Source organism: Gigantopelta aegis, chromosome 2, assembly GCF_016097555.1.
Source record: "Gigantopelta aegis isolate Gae_Host chromosome 2, Gae_host_genome, whole genome shotgun sequence".
Taxonomy (NCBI): Eukaryota; Metazoa; Mollusca; class Gastropoda; order Neomphalida; family Peltospiridae; genus Gigantopelta; species Gigantopelta aegis.
This window is the reverse complement of record NC_054700.1, coordinates 22902435-22915008: the sequence shown is the minus strand read 5'-3', so window position 1 is coordinate 22915008 and position 12574 is coordinate 22902435. Positions and strand designations below refer to the sequence as shown.

General features: G+C 32.8%; 1 protein-coding gene across 7 annotated transcripts in view; it reads left to right on the top strand.

Annotated features, from left to right (window-relative positions):
- Positions 1 to 12574, top strand: part of LOC121382770 (ras-specific guanine nucleotide-releasing factor 2-like) — a 321414-nt gene that overhangs the window by 122796 nt on the left and 186044 nt on the right. The window lies entirely within an intron of this gene.

Here is a 12574-nt window from a genome sequence, read left to right as displayed (position 1 = left end):
ACATACATAGTGTAAAGGATTGAACAGTATCAAATAGAAAACATCATTTAACAGTATCAAATGCAAAACACATAAAATACATGACATAACAGTATCAAATATAAAATTCATAGAATACATGATTTAACATTATCAAATGCAAAAGACATAGAATACAAGATTTATCAATATGAAATACAAAACACATAGACTACACGACATAACAATGTCAGATACATAAGACATATAATACAAGATTTAACAGTATCACATGTACAACATATATACTATAATATTTAACGTATGCAATACAACAGACATGGTGTAAAGGAATTAACAGTATCAAATACAAAGCACAGACTACACGACATAACATACATAGTCTAAATGATTTAATAGTATCAAATACAAAGCACATAGTCTACACTATTTAACAGTATCAAATACAAAATATATAGACCAAAAATCATAAAATTCCAAATACAAAATACCTAGTCTTCAAAACGTAACAATGACAAATATAAAACAAATAGACTACAAGACATAACGATGTGAAATACAAACACAAAATACATAGACTACAAGATTTAGCAATATCCAATACAAAAGACGTAGACTACAAAACATAAAAATATCAAATACAAAACACATAGCCCGCAATATTTAACAGTATGAAATACAAAGCACAGATAACAATTTCAAATACAAAGAACATAGACTATACTATTTAACTGTATCAAATACAAAACACATACTACAAGAATTAATAGTAACAAATACAAAACACAGACCGAAAATAATAAAATGTTAAATACAAAACACATAGACTACAAGACGTAACAATGTCAAATACAAAAGACATAGACTGCTAGCTACAACACTATGAAATACAAAATACATAGACTACATGAGAAAATAATTTCAAATGCAAAACACGAGTACAAGACATAACACTAACAATGTTAAAGACAAAACACATAGACTACACGACATAACAATGTCAAATACACAACACAGAATACAAGATTTATTCATAAGAAATGCTAAACACATAGACTACACGACATAACAATTTCAAATACAGAACACAGAATACAAGATTTATCAATAAGAAATGCTAAACACATAGACTACACGACATAACAATGTCAAATACACAACAAAGAATACAAGATTTATCAATAAGACATGCTAAACATATAGACTACACGACATAACAATCTCAACTACAGAACACAGAATACAAAATTTTTCAATAGGAAACGCAAAACACATAGACTACACGACATAACAATCTCAAATACAGAACACATAGACTATAGGATTTAACAGTATACAATACAACATACATAGTCTAAAGGACATAATAGTATCAAATACAAAGCTCATACACTATTTAACAGTATCAAATACAAAGCTCATACACTATTTAACAGTATCAAATACAAAACATATAGACTACACGACATAACTATGTCGATTACAAGACACATAGAATACATGATTTAACAGTGTCAAATGCAAAATACATAGCATACACGACATAACAATATCAAAGACAAAACAAGATTTATCAATATCAAATACAAAACATACAGACTACAAGATTTACCAGTATTAAATACAGAACGCATACTAGCCACAAGATTTAATTGTAAGTAATACAACATAGTCTACAAGAATTAAAAGTATCAAATTCAAAACACATAAGATTACACGACATAACAAGGCCAAACACAAAGCACATATACTACAAGAGTTGCCGTCCTGTCCCAGGACTGTCCACTGGCGATGTCAGAGCCCAGACCCTTTTGGATATGCGCACGTTAATAGTGTTCCCTCTTCGCGCTACAAGATTTATCAATATCAAATGTAAAACGCACAAACTACAAGATCGAACAGTATCAAATACAAAACTTATAGACTACAAGATTTAACAGTATGCAACACAACAGACACAGTATCAAATACAGAACATATAGACTACAAGATTTAACAGTATGCAACACAACAGACACAGTATCAAATACAGAACATACAGACTACAAGATTTAACAGTATGCAACACAACAGACACAGTATCAAATACAGAACATACAGACTACAAGATTTAACAGTATGCAACACAACAGACACAGTATCAAATACAGAAGATATAGACTACAAGATTTAACAGTATGCAACACAACAGACACAGTATCAAATACAGAACATACAGACTACAAGATTTAACAGTATGCAACACAACAGACACAGTATCAAATACAAAGCGCATAGACTACACTATTTAACAGTAGGCTATTAAATACAAAACATAGACCAAAAATAATAAAATGTCAAATACAAAATACATAGTCTACAAGACGTATCAATGTCAAATACAAAATACATAGAATACAATATTTAGCAAGATTCCATACAAAAGACGTAGCCTACAAGACATAAAAAATATCAAATACAAAACACATAGACCGCAATATTTAACAGTATGAACTACAAAGCACATATAACAATGTCAAATACAAAGCACATAGACTATACTATTAAACTGTGTTAAATACAAAACACATATACTACAAGAATTGAAAGTATCAAATACAAAACACAGACCGAAAATAATAAAATGTCAAATATAAAACACATAGACTGCCAGACATAACAATGTCAAATACAACATACATAGACTACAAGGTTCAGCAATATCAAATACAAATAACATAGACTGTTATATATAACAATGTCAAATACAAAAGACATAGGCTGCAAGAGAAAACAATGTCAAATACAAAACACAACGAGTACAAGACACTAACACACTAACAATGTTAAATACAAAACACATAGACTACACGACATAACAGTGTCAAATACAGAACACAGAATACAAGATTATCAATAAGAAATGCTAAACACATAGACTACACGACATAACAATGTCAAATACAGAACACAGAATACAAGATTTATCAATAAGAAATGCAAAACACATAGACTAAAGGACTTAACAGTATCAAACACAAAACATATATACTACAAGAATTAACAATATCAAATACAAAACGCATATACTACAAGAATTAACAGTATTAAATACAAAACTCACAGATTACAAGACATAACAATGTCAAGTACAAAACACACATTGGAAGACGTAAAAAACAACACTTGGACAGCGATACAAAACAGTGTCAAGTATAAAACACATAAACTGTAATGCAACAATGTCGAATACAAAATACATAGACTGCAAGATTTAACAGTATCAAATACAAAACACATAAACTGCCAATAAAAAACATCAAATACAAAATGTATAGACTGCAAAATTTAACAGTAAGAAATTGACACATAGACTGCAGGACGTAACAATGTCAAATGCAAAATAAACGTGAAATGCAATCCGTAACGATGCCAAGTACAAAACGCAGACTGCAAGACACAAGAAATCACTTGGACTGCTAGACAAAATAATGTCAAATACAAAACACATAGACTACAAGATTTAACTGTAACAAATAAAAAACACATAGACTGCAAGACAATAATGTCATCTAATAATGTCAAATACAAAACACATAAGACAAAGGGAATGCGGTGCAAGACGCGACAATGTCAAATACAAAGCGAATGCACTGTAAGGCACGACAACGTCAAATACAAAGGGCATACACTGTAAGGCACGACAACGTCAAATACAAAGGGGATGCACTATAAGACGCGACAACGTCAAATACAAAGGGAATGCACTGTAAGACGCGACAACGTCAAATACAAAGGGAATTTCACTGTAAGACGTGACAACGTCAAATACAAAGGGGATGCACTATAAGACACGACAACGTCAAATACAAAGGGAATGCACTGTAAGACGTGACAACGTCGAATACAAAGGGAATGCATTGTAAGACGCGACAACGTCGAACACAAAGGGAATGCACTGTAAGACGCGACAACGTCGAACACAAAGGGAATGCACTGTAAGACGCGACAACGTCGAACACAAAGGGAATGCACTGTAAGACACGACAACGTCAAACACAAAGGGAATGCACTGTAAGACACGACAACGTCACATACAAAGGGCATACACTGTAAGACGCGACAACGTCAGATACAAAGGGCATACACTGTAAGACGCGACAACGTCAGATACAAAGGGCATACACTGTAAGACGCGACAACGTCAAATACAAAGGGCATACACTGTAAGACGCGACAACGTCAAATACAAAACAAACGTGAAAGGTGTACTTTATTATTGAATTAAGCTGTAACTAATTACCGATATAAAGACGAAACTGCTGCTGAACATGGAATATGTGACGTTCCTGTCAATCATTTATACGCTTGGGAAAAGCATGCTATTAATATTTCAATATTTCTAGCATGGTTTCCTGAATCGTGCTAAATGCGGCGTGTTTGTAATGTCTGTACTGCATTCCCTTGTCAACAGTTAAATCCGCATACAAAGAGAGACAGACAGAGATATAAGAGACATTGGTTGGCAGTAAGCAGGGCCGTTAAGTAACTTCGGGCAGTAGTCCCCACTCCTTCCCCTGGAAAAACGTCCGACAAATAAATAATATATCCTCTGTGTTTAGAAATAGTTTGCCTTTTTGTCTGCCTGCAAGATACTCCATATTACATGGCTTGATTCTTTTTTATTGCCCTCCTCTCATTTATTTTAGACTAAGTACGGCTCTCTTGAGAGTTAAAGTTTGATTTGTTTAACGGCACCACTAGAGCACATTGATTTATTAATCATCGGCTATTAGATGTCAAACATTTGTTAATTCGAATATAGTCTCAGAGCGGAAACCAGCTACATTTTTTCATTTGTAGCAAGGGATCTTCTATATGCACCATCCCACAGACAGCACATACCACGGCCTTTGATATACCAGTCGTGGTGCATTGGCTGGAACGAGATATAGCCCAAACGAGCCCATCGACGGGGATCGATCCTAAACCGACCACGCGTCAGACTACATCCCGCCCCCTCTTGAGAGAGAGAGAGAGAGAGAGAGAGAGAGAGAGAGAGAGAGAGAGAGAGAGAGAGAGAGAGAGAGAGAGAGAGAGAGAGAGAGAGTAAGAGAGTGTGGGAGGGAGCAGACAGGCGGACACAAACCTAAACAGTTCGGAAGCGGCCCAGTCTGGTTGCCTCAATTTAGCTAACTGTATTTTTATGTGACAACCTACCTGAGAGGTGTAGTCGTGAAGCCATCGAATTCAAAAGGTAGGTGTAAGACCACTGCACCAGCTCTCTCGCTAACCATTAACAACTAACCACTAGTCCACTGTCCTGGACAAACAGTCCGGATAGCTGAAGTGGGTGCCCAGAACAATGTGCATGAACCTAACTTGGCAACCCCTGCAATTAACAAAATGCCAACGGCCAAAAAACATGCCATAGATAATGAAAAACTCCACGGCGATATCTATGGCAATCGGCAATGCCGAAGAGGTTGATTGCAGTTGCAGGGCTTGATAGGATATAAACATAAAAATAAGTAAAAATTAAATAAAATATGTGACACAGAATGGAATAATCGAATAATGGCTCTGCACATTGAGAAACGTAATCTTGATTATTCTAAATGCTGAAACAATGAATTGAAAATACACTTGAGATTGTAGCTTTAACAGGCATTGAAAACTGTAAAACACAATGCAAAGCCGCGCACTGCCTTAACTATGTCTAATGTTTCAATTGTTTAGTATTCAGCAAATGAACCATGGTCAAGTTGCTCCATTTGTCTGGCAGTCAATGTCGAAAGCAATTTCACACTTAACGCCTGCCGAATGGTAGGGCTCCAGCGTGCTTTCCAAAGATGGATTTTCAGATTCGCATTGTGTTAAGATGGTGAGTAACACATTTAGGCGTGTTCAGGCGCAAGCGCAAGCGAACAATTTAGTTTTCATCCTCTCAAAAACGAGATATGAGAGAGAGAGAGAGAGAGAGAGAGAGAGAGAGAGAGAGAGAGAGAGAGAGAGAGAGAGAGAGAGAGAGAGAGAGAGAGAGAGAGAGAGAGAGAGAGAGAGAGAGAGAGTGAGAGTGAGTGAGTGAGTGAGTGATCGCGATTGTTACTGTAAGCGTTAAAAAAGCTGTTATTTATTCTGATTTTTACAAAAAACGACAGAAAAGAAAACGCTAAAAGACAATGTTTGATGGCGTATTGGATAAGCTATACGGCTTAAAGGATCGTTGGTGGCGAGTTCGTGGCCGATTACCGGCATCAGTTCAGACTGTAAGTGCACTGTTTAATGGGGAAGTGTAAGATCACTACACTGACTTTTTCTTTACTAACCATTAACTCAGATTAACAACTAACGGGTTATACGATGAGAATGGAGTTGTAAGAGCGCTCAGAATAGTAACTGAAAAGTCGTAAAGTCGTGAAAGCAGAAAGTTGGCAGTTGGTAGTCTGACACTAGCATTACACAAACAAACCCAGGTGCCTAATTAAAGGGATTCTCTCGCAAGGCTTTTGGACTGGTATGCATATTCAACGATACATAATGCACATTATTGCTTAATATCAACAAGTATAATCATATAGTTAATTAATAAAACGGTTAAATGTGACGGCTATTATATATAACGGGCGTAGCCATTTTGTACAATCCCAACGAATACGCCCTCTGTCACGTCAGGAATTAGTCTTAGAACTGAAGAAACAAAACGTACCTGATTTTTGCGGATTCATCGCAATGTTTTGTAATAATATCCATCCCAGTAAGCCAGCAACAAGTATATATTATTTTTCAATACAAAATAAACCATCATTGTCAAAGTGTCGAAAGAACTGTATTATGTTTTGTCCATAAATTAACCCACGTACTGAAATAATAATCGGAGTGTTTTTTAAGTTAATTGGTCTTTTCTTTCCGTGGTCTGTACCTGTGTTTCCTGATTGACAGGTGTATATTTAGACGGTCCCCAGTCAATGTGTCTTGATACACTAAAAATACGTGCCTCTTTTCTTAAGATCACAGGGTATTGTGTGATAACCGCGCGGACACCCCTAAAATCGTTATGGACATTATCAGCCGTCCTGCTTTATTACTGTAAATAATTCTGTAAAATCCTTGATTAATAGACTTTCCCATCTAAAATCACAAAACTGACCAATTATGTAGTCTCAAAGAAAAGAAAATTATCACTTGGATAACAACAAGAGCAACTTTATTCACATAAAGACCACCACCGGTGGCACATGTGTGTCAGTGAATGTTGACAAGCAGTATACATAAGCTTACATCCGTACAAATATATTACTATTTGTCTCTATATTTTGTCATTACAATACTTACAAATGTGCTAAGTTTCCACAATTTTGACAGGTTTTTCTGTTTAAATAAAGTAAACATATACAAATTTGGTCTCGTAATACATTCTTTTTAAAGATATAATTGTCTTTCTATCAAAAATGCAGGGCATTCAAACAGGGTATGGTATTCATCTCCTACACACTGATTGTGGCATAGTGTACATTATCTCTCATAGTAAGGGATGTTACTCCATCATCCTTGGTCTACTCATAATGAATGATTAGCAGTACGAAATTTAAGTAATGGAAGTGACAAATTGTTTGGCAATATATATATATATATAACTTTCTTGACTAAATTCTGGTTTAATACAGTCATACATTTTACCCTTTGAAGTATTCAACTTATTACTATTCCATTGTTGCGGAAACTGATTTTAAGTCTTGCTTCTTGTGGATACCAACCATCCCTTACTTGAAAAACACTCTTGTTGCCATACAAAACTTAACCCACAGTTATCTAAAATACTCTAAACATTATCGAACTATAAAAATTTATATGTGCCATTATAATATTTATACAACAAATTATTACATAATACAGATATTAATTTATTGTCCTTGTCCACAATAATTTTAAACCAGTATGATATTATCCTTTTGTTAATGATATTATCCTTTTGTTAATTTGTAAACGTATGGGCATTTGACCAGTTTCTCCATAAAGCATATAATTAGGAGTACTTTTCTTAAAGTGTAAACAAATTTTAATGAAATTACTTTGCAGACGCTCTAATATATCAATATTACAGTATCCCCAAATTTCAGAACCATATGTTGGTATAATTGGTATAATCATATGATCATATGCCTTAAAAAGACAGTCTCGTGGTAAATTAATATTTCTTGATTTTCTTAATAACGAAAAAGTTGCTTTTGAAGCCTGTTTACTTAAATATTTTATGGTTTGGGTATACTTTCCATTTTTATTAAATTTAATTCCGAGATGTGTATAACTATCAACTATATCAATAATATCACTGTTGATAACAAATTTAAATTTATTTTGTTTTGTATATCCAGATCCAAATAATACTATTTTTGTTTTCTTATAATTAATTTTTAATTTCCAATCTTCACAATATTTTTGAAAACAATTCAATATATACTGTAAGTCAGTAGCATTATCAGAAAAAAGAACTGTATCAACTGCATACAGTAATAACATTAACTTTAGACTATTGTGAATCATTATATCAGATTGAATATTTGCTACTGCAATTCCATGTGTAACCATGTTTCTAAATCATTCAAAAACAATGAAAATAGTAACGGTGACAAATTTTGACATCTTGTTATTATGAATAATACATGATTTAATATTATTATACATATTTTTTATTAATATCATTATTTACCATTTATTCCACAAGAAATTAATTTTTGCCATAATCCAATTCGCCAAACATTATCAAATGCTTTCTTGAAATCAATGAAACAACAAAATAGTTTTTTCATTGACGACTTTAAAAGATCAATTATGCTGTGTAACACAAACATGTTATCTACTGTCGAATACTTTTCGAAATCCTAGCTGAACTTTATTAAGAATATTATTATCTTCAACATACTTTGTAAGCCTAAAACTTTATAACTGAAGCAAATAATTTACCAAAACAACTTAATAAAGTTATGGGTCGATAATTTTCTGGTTTAGTGTCATTTCCTAGATTTTTTAATATCGGTTTTATAATGCCAATTAACAATTTTTCCGGTAAAATACCTAGTTCTAAAATTAAATTAAACAATTCATAATGAAAATTAAGCAACAAATCGCATGTTTTCATTAAATACTCTTTTTTTTAATCATATAACATTTAGTGAAATATCTTAAAATATCAGTGAAATAAAAGTGTTATCAGTCACTCAGTGACAATAACACATTTTAGAGTGAACATATCACTATTTAACACTACAATATGTTATCGTCACTGTAGAAAAAGTGTTATCTTCACTGTAAGAAAGCCGGAACTATTTTGCTTCTGGCATTTTAAAAATAAAGGTAAATTGCCAAGTTATATAATAAATAGAAAAGTTCATGGTTTTTGTCAAATATGATTTATATCTCATCTCGTGAAGTTTGCAATCATATCTCACGAGTTGCGCTTGTATTTGACAAAAAACCCATGAAATATCCTCTATCTATTTTATCTACTCCTGTAGCTTTTTTACGTTTTAAATTGTTAATAGTATATTTAATATTTAGTTATAATTTTATCGAGTTCTTTTGCATCCAAATTCTCGGGGATTTCAAAATCAATCTCTTTATCGTCTGTATTACTATTCAAACTCCTAAAAAAAAATCTCATACAAACTATCTATACTAATCTTATTCTCATTACCTTTCATTTTAGTTTTTAAAAACCTCCAAAACTGCGAAGGATCTTCTTTTGACATACACGAAAATTTCCTTTGTACTCTCTGTTTATAATTCTTCACATGTTTATTAACAACACATTTATACTGCCTATTAACAAGTGTAACTTGTTCTTTTATCTCTTTCTAATTTTGTTACTTTATATTTTCGTTTTGCCTTTTTGAACTTCTTTTTCAGTTCTTTGCATTCTTTTTCATATCAAACATGTTTTTGCTTGTTACTACGCAGGTTGATTTTAAAAGCAGCAAATACTTTCTGAGCAGTGTTAAGGTCATTGTAAAGTGATCCACCATGACACCCAAGGGTATAATGGGGTATATCCCAAATGTTGTAAATGTAACCATATATGAACTGATTGTGTATTCACAAGTATCCCACAGATACAAAAGGGTGAAATAAATGTGATAACAAAAACAACATGCATTAAAATGAATTAAATTGACAAACATTACCAGCAAATGTAAAGTATGGGGGTGTCAAGATAGCAATAACCATGAACAATAAACACAAGATTGGGTGTGATCCAAGAGTCCTCTGTTGATCCAACAACAACAGCTGAGCAATGAAATCTTTAAAATACCATCCATAAATTAGTAATTCCAATTTAAAACATGGTACCCTTTTTTAAAAAGCAGCCATTTTATTTAAGGGACTACTTTCACCATGGTGTAACAAATTAAAAAACATACTTTTTTACAACAGGTATTAGTAAAACGTGTTTAAAAAACCATAATACATAGTTTAACTATTGTATTAAAATAACAATTGTTATTAACTTTATAAACCTCATCTAAAAATCATATGTCAAATCGTTATTTGGACATACTATTAAGAACAATCGGCCTATCGATCGCACGCCAAAATGGGACATCATCTTTGGCACACTTGTTAGAATACATATTAATAGAATTTTTATTTTTAATGTAGTTTACTACATTAATTGATACTTACAAGAAACCCTCTATGAATAGTTAACCAAAACAGCCAAGGAACACCGGAACCGGAAGTTGTAGTGCAAACATATACTTCTTTGTAAATCTATTCATCCATATGGTCACTGTGTGTGTGTTTAGTAATTTGTAAGTACATATTTATATTTTTATTAGCGCACTTAATTGGGTTATTGGAATTAATCAGTAAATGATGTCCATTTACAACAGTTATACAAGTGGAGTAAGAATACAACTATAAGGTGAAGGTCATATTAAAGTAAACAAACTTTTCAGCTACTTCATCAATGAATTATTTGTAATCGTACAGTTAGTTCTTTCATCGCAGTTGTAGTATTTATTACCAATAAATGACTGACATGATCTACTATCAATACTATCGCCAAAGCTTGACAAATGTATTGCTAAAGCTTTATGTACATCATTATAAAAATAAGAAAATTCCAATACTTTAAAAATTTGTAATCAACCTGCCTAACTCAAAAGATGAAATACAATAATCTACCACACTACAATCTTTACAAGTGAATGCCCCAATATATTTATCGTTCTCAAACCTTCCATTTAATATAAACTTTGATGTTGCTCTATACACATCTAATAATAAATTTCCATATTTATTTGGGTTACACATATCTTAAGAAAATCTTTTCCTAAGAATATTATACATTTCAAACATCTCTAAATTATTCATTTCTTTTAGATCTTCATTTTGCAATCCAATAAACTGGGCTACATTATTATTAATTTCACAAATATCATCGACATCTTTTGTTCTGGCATTAAAATCACCCAACAATAACACCATATTACTATAAGAATATATATTCATCAACTGATGAAACAAATCTGAACTAGAATACCTCGAATTTTTGAGTGGAATGTAAACTACACCTATATAAACATCACTGTCAATTTTAAACACAGTTTGTTTTTCTATTTTAACCCACATAACAATATAAGAGTCGTTACAAACCATCTCACAGTGTTTAACTAAGCAATTCTTTACTGCTCTACCTAATCCACCCGATTTCCTTCTAGAGCTTTTTCTATTTTCTAAAAAACACTTTATAACCATCGATGATTAATTCATCATACTCATCAGTTTTAGTCTCTTGAAATCCAATAACATCAGTAGAATTTACAAATTTAATGAAATCTGGATACTGAAGTTTGTTTCTCAATCCACACACATTAATAGACGGTATTATCAAATCTTTTACAGAGTTAAAGTTCTTAATAATAGTTTGTTCATGACTCAGATACTGTATGATCTTTACTTTGTGAATTATAAAAGCTAACATTACTCACATTTTTACTACATGTATTATCACTAACACGAATCACATGTCCACCATCAGTGTCCTATGCTGTAGTTGTTTCAGAAACGCCAGTCTGCGAGTCCCTATATGGTATCGTGAGTGGTCGTTTTTACTCCAACGTACTCTACCAATAAGCCTAATAATATGCAGTTTTCTCCATTTCGTTCTACTGATGCAAATTGAAATATATTTAGTTAAATAGTTTATTATACTATCAAGTCATTTATGTTGTTTTACAAGTCAGGTTGATGAAAGCGAAGCGCCTTGTCGTGAATTAGAGTGTTTGTTTACACTGTGCATATAGGAATTGGTCGGAGCTGACGTCACTTCGCCCTAAGCTATAGCACCGTACGCCACAAAAACGAAACAAAATGGCTGCCCCGAGATAGCAGGAATAACCATGGTGTTTTATTAACTCTAAAATTACGCGTTTTTCATTTGTTAAAGTGTCAGTATGTGTTGGTGGTCCGGGTATGCATCTTTCCAACACATAAGGCTCTTGTTTGAGTTGACTGTCCTTTTAACTAAACTTTCGCAACTTTGCGATCTTGCAGTGTAATGCAAAAACGACTTGCAAAGACGATGTGGTGTTACTTAAGAAAGCTTAAGAGAACT